The sequence below is a fragment of the Callospermophilus lateralis genome, unplaced genomic scaffold (genome assembly GCF_048772815.1).
Source record: "Callospermophilus lateralis isolate mCalLat2 unplaced genomic scaffold, mCalLat2.hap1 Scaffold_121, whole genome shotgun sequence".
NCBI lineage: Eukaryota > Metazoa > Chordata > Mammalia > Rodentia > Sciuridae > Callospermophilus > Callospermophilus lateralis.
In genome coordinates, this window is record NW_027512399.1 from 3197292 (window position 1) to 3211819 (window position 14528).

The 14528-nt window shown below is 33.6% G+C and overlaps 2 pseudogenes; one reads left to right on the forward strand and one right to left on the reverse strand.

Annotated features, from left to right (window-relative positions):
* LOC143388626 (zinc finger protein 280D-like) overlaps positions 1-14528 on the reverse strand; it is a 93058-nt pseudogene that overhangs the window by 58786 nt on the left and 19744 nt on the right.
* Positions 246-703, forward strand: LOC143388625 (ran guanine nucleotide release factor pseudogene; annotated as a pseudogene).

Below are 14528 nucleotides of genomic sequence, written 5' to 3' on the forward strand. Positions count from 1 at the left end.
AAGCAAAGAATTATATAACCCAACTAGCAGGCTGTGAGACTTTACTAGAAATCTAGGCTCTCATATAAACAAAAATACTTTCAGATAAAAGGAGGCTAATAATAGGAATATATACAATTCTAGCAAAACATCAGGAAAATGTTATCCTGGAGCAGATGTAAGAAGAGACAGCAAAGCTGAGGAGATGTGTCCCCATGTGGGTTGCTTTTAAATCTCTCTAGAGCCTATACTCTAGTCTCAGGCCCATGAAGCCCACAAGAAACTATCCACTGTTTGAGGGTACCTTCTTCTCCATCCTACCCCCTGAGGCCATTGATGTAAGTGACCTCTGAACAGTCTCACACAACCAAGAATTTTTCTGTCATTCAGTGACCAACCAAAGCCTGTTGGGGCAACGTTCGGAGCTCCAGGCCCAGGTGTGGGGTAAAACAGCCACACAATTAACGAAGAATATAACACTGCACCAGGTCTTTCTGTGGCTGCCCCAGCACAAGACTGGTCTCTTGCTCAACTTCAATCAGGACCCCTCCCCAACAACAGGTCATCTCTTAGACCTGGAAATCTGTCATCTGTACCATGAAGCCTGGATGACTTTAAACAATTGTTGACCAGTCTGACACTTCATGATCCTAACATCTCTGGTCCCAGTAAGAATGCTAAAGCACTGCATGATGTTGCTGAAAACTTAGAGACTGGGTTCTGAGAAGGGAAAAAAAAAGAGGCTGAATACCTAGGTTTCCTCTTCCTCTTCCCTGTGCACAAACACAAAACATGCCCTTTCTACAGAAATAAACTTGCTTTAGAATCCCACCTCACCCCCAGAGAGAGATTAAGAAGTAGCACATCAAGGGAAAAAGGAGAGGGAAAAATGAATAACCAAGAGGTAAGATAAATTAGAGACAAGGATAGTAGTAAACAGATACTGCAAAATAAAAGAAGGGAAAGAGAGGCCAGTAATGAGAAAAGCAAGGTTTAAAAAAAGAGAGATTAAGATTAGAGAGAAAGTGACAGATATAGCATGCAAAGAAAAATTTATTTTGGACATACAACTGTATGGAATAAATATTTTAAAATATAATTCAGGAAAACTGTGCTAAAACAAAGGAAGACACAAATATAAAGTCAAAAGAATACACTGTACACTAGAGAAGACTGACTCAAACTTTCCATAGTAAGTTATGTCACTATGAAATTATTAATCTTAAAAATATTAGTCTAATATAGATAGATAGATAGATAGATACATAGATAGATAGATAGATAGATAGGTAGACTGGGATGCAGCTCAGAGGTAAAGTGTCCCTAAATCCCCAGTATCAAAAAAAAAAAAAAAGAAAAAGAAACTTATTACTTTCTAGATGAGACCTTCTGCAATTTAGTGAGACCGTGTTGAAAAAAAAAAAAAAAAAAAAAAAAAAGAACTGGAATGTAGTTCAGTGGTAAAGAGCCCCTGAGATCAATTCCCAGTACCAAAACAAAAAGTAACAAAAAACAAACAACAAACACTGAACACTAGAATCAAAAACAAAACACTTTTTTGAACATTTAAAATGTTAAGGATACATTCATGATACAGTTATGAAAGCTAGATTCTTCTGTTTCACAAATATCAGCTATGTAATGAAAGATATGGATTGAGATGTGATTATATATCTAGGACAGAATAAGTGAAGATAAGGATATGTAAAAAGTTTTATCAGTGGATACTAAACTACAGTTAGATAGGAATACAAGTTCTGGTATGCTATTATTACATAGTAGGGTGTCTATAGATAACAATAATGCACTGTACACTTTAAAAAGCCAGAAAAAGGGAGTGGGGATTATGGATCAGTGGTAGAGTACTCACCTGGTGCGGGTGAGGCACTGGGTTCAATCCTCAGCACCACATAAAAATAAATGAATAAAAATAAAGACATTGTGTCCACCTACAGCTAAATTTTTTTTAAAAAAAAAAGCCAGAAAATTTAAAGTTTTCACCATAAAAAATTGATAAGTGTTTGCAGAGTAAAACATTAAACAATGGACACATATCAAAACATTGTACTCCATTAATACATAAAATTTTCTGCTTTATGTACCAGTCAAAATTAATGTAAATAAAGACTAAAATTATAATGAATACTCTGGAAAAGTTTATATGACAAGCAAATAATTTACTTATTATTTTTAGTGTACCTCACTATCTATAGTACATCTTACTATATCATACAAGTATTTTCAAATTTCTACCTAATAGTAAAGAAAACAACCTACAGACATTTTTGCTAAAGAAAAAAAAAGTATTCATCAGCACTTGGGCTTTACTATAAGAGGTATGGTTAGAATACCAATTAACTAATGATACAATAAGAAAAATGTCTAACTTTAAGAAATTCCTAAAGAATAAATGAAATAATGTATTTATTTAAAGCTTAGTTTTATGTTTGACACATGGAATCAAATAAATTATTATAGGATATTTTAATATTTTTCCATTGGCACAAAAACATTAACTGTGATATAATGAACTTTGATTTATCAAAAACTTCTATTTAAGTTTTTTAAAATTATTGATCTAAAAATTACATTATTTTATGGAAATTATATTAAATTTTAACTGAAATATAAAAATATGAAAGCTAAAATGTAAAAAATGTCCTGAGTTTTCTATTTTTTAATTTTTATGATCAATACATTATATTTATACATTTTTGAAACAATGTGATTTTTACATTTTTATGATGCAATTGTGTGAACACAATCAAAATCCTCTTCTAATATGAGATATAGAATGCATTACTGTTAATTATATTCACCCTATTATGCCACAGAACATAATAATTTGCTGTGCCTATCAAACTATAACACTGTACCTGGTGACCAACCAATTTCTATTCCCTTCCCCCTCTACTTGTCCCCAACTCTGATGACCTCTAGTCTATTTGATTTCTATGAGATCAACTTTTTAAAACTGCCCACTGAGTGAGATCATGTAGTATTTGTCTTTTTGTGCCTGAAACTCTCCAGTTTTAAACATTTCCTTCCTAGATTTGTGACTATGCTTTGAGACTTCATTATTATAAACACATATATTATTCAATTGCATTCAATTTAGTTAAATAGTATTTCTTACACATTGTCCCAGTTTATCTATCATAGAGATACTCTCCTTTCATAAAATGTTACAGTGTTCCATTACATAAATCTTTTAATATTTTGGTTATTTCCAGTACAAGTAATCACAAATAATGCTATAACATGTAAAAGTCACACTTGGAAGAAGGTTGCCAATCTCTCCAGGCCCCGAAGTGTGTATGTTTTGCATGTTGAACTGATTCTATTTTGTATACAGACTATATGCAAAATAGAGGGGAAATAAGAACATTCATGTCTACTTCTATATGTGGAAAGAAAATCAGAAAGGATATAAAACTGGCAACCAGGTCATAAGAGTTTGAGGTAAAGATTCTTCCCATACACACCTTCCTATTTTTAATTTTTAATAATGTGACTTTGTTACCTAGTAAAAATAAATAAATAAATAAATGTGACTAAGAGAACATAGTAGCAAGAGATCTTCCAAAAATGGTAGATTAGAGGCATTATACACTTGCCTGCATCTCCTTGAAACCAAATTAAAATAACTGTAACATAGTTGCTCACTGATATGAATGACTATGAGAAAATACCAGGTTTCAACTGTGGATAGAGATTTGGAGAAGCCCAAATAAAATGGACTGTGGAAGACAGAATGAAACAAAATGCACCAGTGCCAATCCCAGGGAAGTATGCCCCAGAGGTAGAGAAGAAACAGAGTCCCAACAAACATGACTGGCACAGGATCCAGCCTCCTGCAGAAATATAGACTAAGCAAACAACAGTACAGTTTGCATGTTGAATTGGCTCTGTAGAAGACCCCTGTACTTCTTTGCATATTCTCAGTTTTATAATTTGGAGCCATCTTAGAAAAGGTCCTATTGTCTGAGGTTACTTACTTCTTTAGCAATCAGCATATGCAGTAACAGAAGATGCATCTCATTAGACCTGGCAGTTTGCCAGATGCAGCTCTCAGAGTCTGGGGAATGAGCAGTCACATGTAGCCAGGACTGGAAACACCAGAACCATGGACTGTGGATTGTGCAGAACTCACCACCATCCCTTCCACCACAGATCTTTGAGACTCTATATCCTCTCTCCATTCTTGGAGGGCCATACAGGGACACTCCACAGAGCTAGTATTAGCTCTACCCTCCAAGTGCTAATCTCTGAAGAGAAGATTTGGGGAGTTCCACATTCTGACATGCCATGATGTCAGCATCAGCTCTGCTCTAGAAGTGCATAACACAAATAGCTCCAGAGAGAATTTTTTTCTAGGGAACTCTGCATTCCACACTAGCTCATTCTGGTGTACAAAGCAGCTGAGAGGTATTCCAACTGAATCTAGCCACAAATTACTACCATCAGTCAACTGACTAGTACCACAAAAGAAAGGAGTAAGCCCCAGTCTTTTCTCTGTCCAAGCAGCACACAGACTAAAGACAAAGAAATTCTCTGATCAGCACAGTCAAAGAGTTTCTATCCTTCCTGCTCACTTGGGCACCTGAGGGAAAAAAAATTTTCATTTTTTTTATTCATAGTTTTATAGTTTTACTTTTTTTAAAAAAACTCAGGGGTACTTTCCAAACTGTGCTACATCCCCAGCCCTTTTCATTTTTTCAGACAGGTTCTCTTCCATACTGGCTTTGAACCTGTGATCCTCCTGCCTGAACTTTCTGAATAACTGGGATTACAGGCATATACCACCACACATGGCTTAAGTTTTTGTTGTTGTTGTTATTTTTATGTGCTGTTTTGTGGTTATTTCCTTTTTTCCCTCTTATTTTTTTGATATTGTGGACTGAACTCGGGGACACTCGACCCCTTGGCCACATTCCCAGCCCTTGTTTGTGTTTTATTTAGAGACAAGGTCTTACTGAGTTACTTAGCGCCTTGCTAAATTGCTGAAGCTGGCTTTGAACTCTTGGTCCTCCTACCTCTGCCTCCCAAGTCACTGGTATTACAGGCATGTGCCACCATGTCTGTATTTTTCTCCTCTTTTTAATATGAAATATTTTTCTTCTCTTCCCTTCTCCCTTTTCTATTTTACTTTTCTCCAACTATATTTTATCCCTTTGATTAATTCTATTTTTATTATTTAACTTTTTGCTATTTAATATTATTTTTCTTCTTTCTTTTCATTTGTTGTGGTATTACTGTTTTTTGTTTTTGGATTTTACTTTATTTGTCTATCTCATTTTTTTTTTCTTCTTTGTTCCTCTTCTTTTTTTTCAGTGATTGAGATTGAGTCTGATTGTGTTGAACACATCAGCTGGGTGCTCTGCCACTGAGCTACACTCCCACCCCAGCTGAGGGGAATTATGCCTTGCTTGTGCCACACTTAAACCTTGGCAGATACTTCAACTTAGAGAATAGGAGTAATAAAAGCCCACAGACTATAACCTGTCCCCAAGCAAGCATGGCAAGGTGGGTGAATCTGAAGTCCCTCTTGGGAACCCTCACTACTATAACAAGAACAGAAGAAATAGCATAACTGTTATAGGCACCATACTTATGGTGCCTATATATGGGGCCTCAATATCTGTCATTCCCATACCCTATCAGACAGCATATTGCTGATAGGGTTGGAGGTGAGTGTGACAGTGGAGGGAGCTGTAACTGGCCATTGTTTCTCCCCATGAAACAACTAGAGATGCCCTGAATGTCTAAACAAAAGATAAAGGCTCCAGGACATCACCACAATTGGAACAGCCAGTAGCAGAACTGCTTCCAAGTTAACAGCCAAGATCAACAAAGCCCAGAAAAACCCCCAACACATACCTGATAGGGGCTTCGATTCCCACTATAGGAGTAATCACAGAGGGTACACTCTATATCTATTGCTGTCTATAGCAAAATTGCCTGAAATACCAGACAGACTACCTTCTTGCAAGTCCTATAAAGAAAATAAATCATTTAGGCTCTGACATATTATATATTGTGTAAAAATCTTTAACCACAGCCAAAGAAGCCACAGGAAAGTACACAAGGAAGTACAAATTGAATTAAATTCAATACTAAATAGAAACCCAGTAACCCAGGGCTCACCAAGAAATAGTGGAAAAGAGTGAAAGATATCCATCCCAGTGGATGAGCAAATCTCAACATACAAACACAAGAAATATGAAAGCACAAGGCAGTAGAATAGCTCCTGAGGTTTATAAATCTCTAATAAATCTCTAATTCAAAGATATAAAAGTAGATGAACTACTTGACAGAGAAATTAAAAGAATAATTTTTTTTTAAAAAACAGTTCAATGAATTCCAAGAGGATATAAGAGCTGAATGAATTAAGGAAACCAATGCAGGATATGAATGAGAAATTTGATAGACAGGGATTTTGAAACAGAACCAACCATAATTCTTGGAAATGAAAAGCTCAATAAGTCAGATTTTTAAAAACTCACTTGAAAGCCCCACCAAAATATTAGATAGACCAAAAGAAAGAATAACAAGACTTAAAGAAAAAGTTGAGGAGTTATCAGAATCAGAAACTAATTTTAAAAAAATCAGTAAAAATGAACATAATATACAAGATCTCTAGGATACCATTAAAGAACCAAACACAGGTATGATCAGAAAGAATGAGGGAGAAGAGCTACAGATTGAAGGCATAGAAAGTCTATTCAGTGAAATGTCAGAAGATAGCTTCCCAAATCCTGGAAAAGACATGGATATCCAGGTCAAAGAGACATAAAGAGCCCCAACTAGCCAAGTGCCATGGTGCTTGTGTGTAATCCTAGCAACTTGGGAGGCTGAGATAGGAGGATCATGAGTTCAAAGCCAGACTCAGCAACTGCCAAGGCACTAAGCAACTCAGTGAGACCCTATCTCTAATAAAATACAAAATTGGGCTGGGGGTGTGGCTCAGTGGTTGAGTGACTCTGAGTTCAATCCCCTGTATCAAAACAAAACAAAATAAAACAAAAAACCCAAGTAGACATAACAAAAAGAAAAAAGAAAAGAAAAAAATCTTACCCACAACATATTATATTTAAACTCCCAAAAGTACCTAACAAAAAATATTTATAGAGCTGCAAAAAAGAAGGATCAAGTCATATTTTAAGACAAAGACATCAGAGTAATAGTGGATTTCTCAGAAGAAACTCAAAAAGGCCAGAAGGGCAAGGAATGATGTATTTCAAGGCCTAAAAAAAATAAATGTCAAACTCAATTACCATACCCAGCAAAGTTTCCCAAATCAAACGAAAAATAAAGAACTTTCATGATAAGCATACATTAAAAGAATTCCTGACCACTAAATCAGCATTATAGAATATACATAAGGGAATTCTACACAGAAGTGAGGAAGAAAGACTAACACAAAAATAATGACACAGGAAAAAATAAATTTCAGTAGACGAGATTAGAACAGCTAATAAGAAAAAAAAAGGAGAGAACCAAACAGTATTAATAAAATCATCAAATCTCTAAGATGAATAAAAGAGCAAGACACAAAATAGAACATTCAAAACAACTAGGAAAAAAGTTCAGCCTGGGCTGGGGATGTGGCTCAAGTGGTAGTGCGCTCGCCTAGCATGCGTGCGGCCCGGGTTCGATCCTCAGCACCACATACAAAGATGTTGTGTCCACTAAAAACTAAAAAATAAATATTAAAATTTTTTTTCTCTCTTTCTCTCTCTCTCTCTAAAAAAAAAAAAAAAAAGAAACTTCAGCCAGGCATGGTGGCACATGCCTGTAATCCCAGCACCTGGGCAGCCTGAGGCAAAAGGGTTGTGTGTTCAAAGTCAGGTTTAGCAACTTACCAAGACCCTAAGCAACTCAGTGAGACTCTGTCTCTAATAAAATACAAAACAGGGCTTGGGAAATGACTCAGTGGTTGAATGCCCCTGAGTTCAATCTTTGGCACAAATAAAATAATTTTAAAAATTACAGAATAACAAGAAAAAGTGCACACGCACTTTGAATAAGAATTCTCAACATAAATGGTCTTAATTCTTCAATTAAAAGGTGCAGATTAGCTCATTAGATTAAAAAAGAAGACCAAATAATATACATCCTAAAAAACTCACTGGCAAAAACATACAAAAACTGAAAGTGAAAGGATGGAAAATGATACTGTAAGCAAACCAAATCCAAAAGCAATCAGCAATAGCTATACTCATAGATGACAAAACAGAAAAAACAAAGGAGGCCATTACATATTGATAAAGGAAATAATTCATCAAGACACATTAACAATTACAAACATATATGCACCAACCATAAGAGCACCAATTTTATAAAACACCACAGGACACAAAGGGAGAGATGGCCCTAATAATGAGTAACTGCAGTACCCACTTTCACCATACAGACCAAATAAAATCAACAAAAAAACATCAGGGGTGAATTATACCAAAGTTCAAATAACTTAACAGACATATACATCTAAGGGCTGCAAAACGTGTATTCTTTTCATCAGTGCATGAAACTTTTTACACAATAGATCATATTTCTGACCATAAAGCAAGAGTTAACTAATTCAGAAAAACTGAAATGATTACTTGTATCTTATTGTATCATGATGGAATGAAACCAGAAATTTGTAACAAGAAAAACTGCAGTAATTATATCAAAACATTGAGGCTAAAAATACACTGGTGAACAAACAGTAGGTTATGGAAAAAATCAGGAAGGAAATTTAAAAATTCCAAGAATCAAATAAAAATGAAAACATAATATAGTAGAACCTGTGGGATACAGTGAAAACAGTACTTTGGGGGAAGTTTATAGATATGAATGGCTATATTGAGGGAGGTAGGGGAGCAGATCCCAAATAATAACCTAAGATAAATCTCAAGGTCTTTGAAAAACTTGAATAAACTAAGGGGCCAGGTGCAGAGGCTCACACCTATAACCCCAGTGGCTAGGGAGGCTGAGGCAGGAGCATCACAAGTTCAAAGCCAGCCTCAGCAACAGTGAGACCCTGTCTCTAAAGAAAATACAAAACAGGGCTAGGGATGCGGCTCAGTGGTTGAGTGCCCATGAGTTCAATCCCTGATACCAAAAAAAGAAAAGAAAAAATAAATGAAACAAAGAGCTGTTTCTTTGAAAAGAAAAATGAAATTGAAAAACTTTTACCAAATTTAACCAAAAGAAAGAGAAGACCCAAATTAACAAAAATAGAGATTAAAAAGGTATACTACAAAAGACAACATTCATAAGATCCTTCAGGAAAATCTGGGAAAACTGCATACAAAAAAAAATGGAATATCTAGAAAAAATGGAGGAGATTCTGGACACATATTTTAAAATCCAAATAGATCAGTAATGAGCAATGTGACTGAAGCAGGAGAAAAGTCTCCAAACAAGGAAAAGCCCGCCTAGACAGATTCAATGCTGAAATTTACCAGACTTTTAAAGAACAGCAATGCTTCTTAAGCTATTTAGAAAAAAAAAAAAGGAAGAAAATGTTTCCAAACTCAGCTTACCAAGCTAGAATTACCCTGCAACCAAGACCTGATAATGACACAACAAAAAAGAGAAAACTATAGACTAATATCCTTAATAAACATAAATGCAAATAAATGCAAAATCCTCAATAAAATACAAATCAAATTCAATGGCACATTAAAAAGCTTGTCCACAAGTTGGCTTCATGAAAGGGATGCAAGGATGGTTTAACACACACAATTCAATAAATGTAATATAGCACATTAATACAAAAATTAATAGAGGATAAAAAAGCTTGATCTCATAGATAAGAGAAAAAAAAACTTTGATAAAATTCAGTAAAGCTTCATGATAAAATGCTCTGAATAAACTATATATATCACAATCATACTTTAACATAATAAAGGATATATATAACACACCCATATCCAACATCATACTGAATACAAAAAAAATTGAAAGTTTCCCTTCTAAACTCAGCAACAAAGACCTGGAGTTGTGGCTCAGCAGTAGAACGCTCACGTAGTGCATGCGGGGCACCGGGTTTGATCCTCAGCACCACGTATAAATGAATAAATAAAATAGAGGTATTGTGTTCAGCTACAACTAAAAAATAAATACTAAAATAAATAAATAAATAAATAAACTAAGCAATAAGACAAGTATACCTATTCTCACCAATCTTTTTTTTAATTGAATATCACATTGGAATGCATTACAATTATAATTTTTTATAAATATGACAGTGGAATGCATTACAATTTTTTTTATAAATATGACAGTGGAATGCATTACAATTCATATTACACATATGGAGTACACTTTTTCATACCTCTGGTTATATATAAAGTGTATTGACACCAATTGGTGCCTTCATACATGTTCCACCATTCTTATTCAATATAGTAGTACTTAAAACCTTAGCCAGGCCAATCAGGCAACAGAAAGAAATAAAAGGGATAAAGATAGGATAGGAGGAAGTCAATGTATCCCTTGATTACAGACACAATTCTATACTCAGAAAATCCTAGACTCCACCAAAATACTCTTAGAACTGACAAATTCAGCAGAGTTGTAAGATTTTACAAAATGCACACACAAAAATCAGTAGCTTTTCTAGACACCAATAACAAACTCACTGAGAAAGAAATCAAAAAGCAATCCTATTCACAGTAGTCTCAGAAAACAAAAACTAAAATACCTAGGAATAAATAAAACCAGAACTGTGAAAGACTTCTATAATAAAAATGACCCCAAAGAGGTATAAACATAAAGAACTTGAGGGAAAAAGAAAAAACTAATGGAACATGGGAAGGCTTCCCATGTTCATATTAGGAGAATATAATTTAAATGCCTATACCACCAAAAGTGATCTACATGTACCATGCAATCCCTATGAAAATATCAATGACATTATTCATAGAACTTGAAAAAAATCCTAAAATTTGTATGGAATCATAAAAGACCTAGAATAGTCAAAGCAATCCTCAGCAGAATGCACAATGTAGGAGCCATCACAATACCTGACTTAAAAATACACTACACAGCTATAGTAACAAAGATATGTACTGACGTAAAAACAAACATGAAGGCTATGAATAGAATTGAAAAACAAGAATAAAGCCACAAATCTAGAGCCAACAGATTCTTGACAAAGGTGTCAAAAACATATCAGAAGAAAAAACCTTTTCAAACTGGATAGAAAACTGGATATTCACTTATAAAAGACTGAAAATACCAGACCCTATCTTACATCCTGAACAAAAATAAAGTCAAGATGGATGGTTCAAAGACTTTAATGTAAGACCTGAAACTACTAGAAGAAAACATAGGGAAAAAATGTCAAGATACTGATACAAGCAATCGTTGATTGCCTGAATAGGACTTCAGTAACTCAGGGAACAAAAGCAAGAATTGACAAATGGGATATTAAACTAAAATGCTTTTGCAGTGCAAGGGAACAACAGAATGAAAAGACAGCCTATAGAATGGGAGAAAACTTTGTCAACTACTCATCTAACAAATTATTAATATCCAGGACATATAAAGAACTCAAAATACTTAACAACAAAAGAACAAGTAAAGTAATCTAAATTTTAGAATGGGTAGATTTTCTACACAGACACTTCTCTAAAGAAATACAAATGGCCATAAATATATGAAAAAATATTCAATATCTTCACCCATCAGGGAACTACAAATCAAAACTACATTGAGATTCTATCTTACCTTAGAATGTTATTATTATCAAAAAAAAAATCCAAAAATGCTTGCAAAGACATGGAAAAAAAAAAAACCTCTTATACTCTTGTGGTAATATAACAGTACATACAGATACTATAAAAATGGGTATGAAGGTTCCTCAAAATATTTTTAAAAAATTAAAAATGGAACTATCATATGATTCAAGTTTATCAATTCTGGGTATATTATTATTATCCAAAGGAAATTAACTCAGCATACAAGAGATACCTACATATCCATTTTTACTACAGTACTATCCAAAATAGCCAAGCTATGGAATTAGACTAGTTGCTGATCAACATATGAGTGGGATAAAGAAAAACGGTATATATTTTTCAGCCATAAAAATAAATAAAATCACGTCATGTGCAGAAAAAAAAGATGAAATTGGAGGACACCATATTAAGCAAAATAATTAAGAGACAGAACAAGCATTATATTTTTTTCTTATATGTGGAAACTTAAAAAATAGCTAAGATGTAGCACAGTGGTAGAGCCTAGCATGCACAAAGCCCTGGGTCCAGTCAAGTCTCCAGTACTGCCCAAAATACATAAAGATAACCTGGAAATAGGAAAGACATTCTTAAGGAAGAGAAAAGGGACAAAAGGTAGGGGTCAGAAAGGAAGGACAAGAGAGGGTAGGAGAGTGGATGGATATGATCAAAGCAAAATATATATACATGCATTGAAACATCACAGTGAAACTTCTTAATTTGTACAATAAGGACATATTAATAATTATAAATTTAAAAATTAAAAAATTTCAAAAGAATAACTACAAGATTAAACTCTGATCAGTTGTGGGGAGGACTGAATGTAGTCTTTTTTTTTTTGTCCTTTCTACCTATAATGCAAAACATAAAAAACATCAGGTGTCTCACCAAAACATTATAAAGAAGAGGAAATTAAAAATACTCACAGGGGAATAGTTTCATATAGAACCTAAGCACTAAATTGAAGTGATTAGAGGCTACACTACACTACTACTAGAGCTGGAAGTGGTATAGATCAAATATAGCCTGTACATTAATAAAGAGCCTGTATTTAAAAATTTAAAAGGATCTCTTGCTTTTTTCTTTCTTTCTTTTTTGTAAAATGCGACAAAAAAGTTGTGTACCATTGAAATAGTGAGCAAGAATTTTTCCTTACTTCTTTGCCACAGAACCCTTCTTTTTCTTATATAATCTAAAAAATTCCTTAAAATCTGAATTTCAGAGCCTCCTACAATAATAAAAAGCTCAAACTAGTTCAAGAGAATTATATAAACTATGCTCTGAACTGTGTGTTAAAACAATTATTTCATATGAAACACTTCACCATTTGAAGTTTATGTCTGACTATTAAAAATTAAAATGTAAAAACTCAGATTTTCATATGTAATGTGACATGTACATGTTGGCGATTATGAAAATAAGGTAACAAAATATCTAAGTTATTAAAAAATTAAACAAATGTTTTCTAAATTTGAAAAACAATGTGACCAATGAAATATTGATTTTTAAAAGAAAATAAGAATAAGCATCCATTATAAATATATGAACTTAATTTCTTAAATCTGATGATTAAGGAATGCCAGTCTTACATAATTACTATGAAAGCAGATTTTTATCTAAGCTAAATAGAAATTCCATTATGAGAAGATTTCTGATCTAAATATTGAGATATGCCATAGTGACTGTAAATCTCAAAAAATTCCTTTTTGAGAGGGGGAGTCCCACTATGTTGCCCGACTGGCCTTGAACTTGTAATCCTCTATCCTCATCTTCCCAAGTAGTTGCAAATATAATCATGTGCCACCATGCCTGGCTTCAACCTTTATAAAAATTAAATTCTGAAAGTTTTACCTTCATGTGATTTTTCAAAGGATCCAAAAGATTGAAATGAATATTGCACTTTGGACAAGCTCTTGGAAAAGGTGTTCCATTTTTAGATTGATTTGATGAAGTGTTAGCACCTAAAATAAATTCAGAACATTTATGATTCAAAACTCATCACTTTTGAACATTAAATAATCACTGATAGTTTAAAAATTTATAATAATTTCTAAAATTTATGTATAAATACTATAGTAATTTTTATAGTATAGAATGTCAGATTTCATATTTACCTTTTGATGGCATAGCCTGGGAAGATGTCAGTGAAGAAGGTTTAAGTGAAGGGAATTCAGCTGGAGAATTTGTTCCAGAAACACCCTCACAGGGCTAAGGCTTTTTTGGATTAACACTGTTTACTTCAGAAGCAGAAGGACGTTTTGATAAAAATGAACTTTCATTCACACCTACAATGATTTAAACAGTGGAAAAAATATTTTAGAACACCTAGAATACTACTCATAACTAAGTACAAATACTTTGGAGTTAATTTACAGATAATATAATTAATTATCATATCACACAAATAACAACAAAAATTAAGTGATCCAAACTCAGGGCATATACAGAAATAGTATAAACATTTATTATAAACTCCAAGAATTAAGATAATTTGTAAAATAACCTTTCTATGCAAGAAGTTCTAAATGTGGCTTCAAACAGAAATATATAAACTGCTATTATAAAAGAAGCCAGACCAAAAATTTTAAAGCAGAAAACACTGAACCAAGTTCCCAGAAATAAATTACTTTTGGATACTTAAATGTGGTAGAATTTGTTAAAAAAAAAAAGAAAGAAAATCTGACAATAACTTTTATTTGTTCCAAAAATTTATACCCTCATATGCTTTTTTATTTAGCAACTTAAAATGTCTACTGCAATGTTAGCTCTTTTCTCACCTAACAAACTGAAGAGTGGTCTACTGACAGCTTTAGGTGA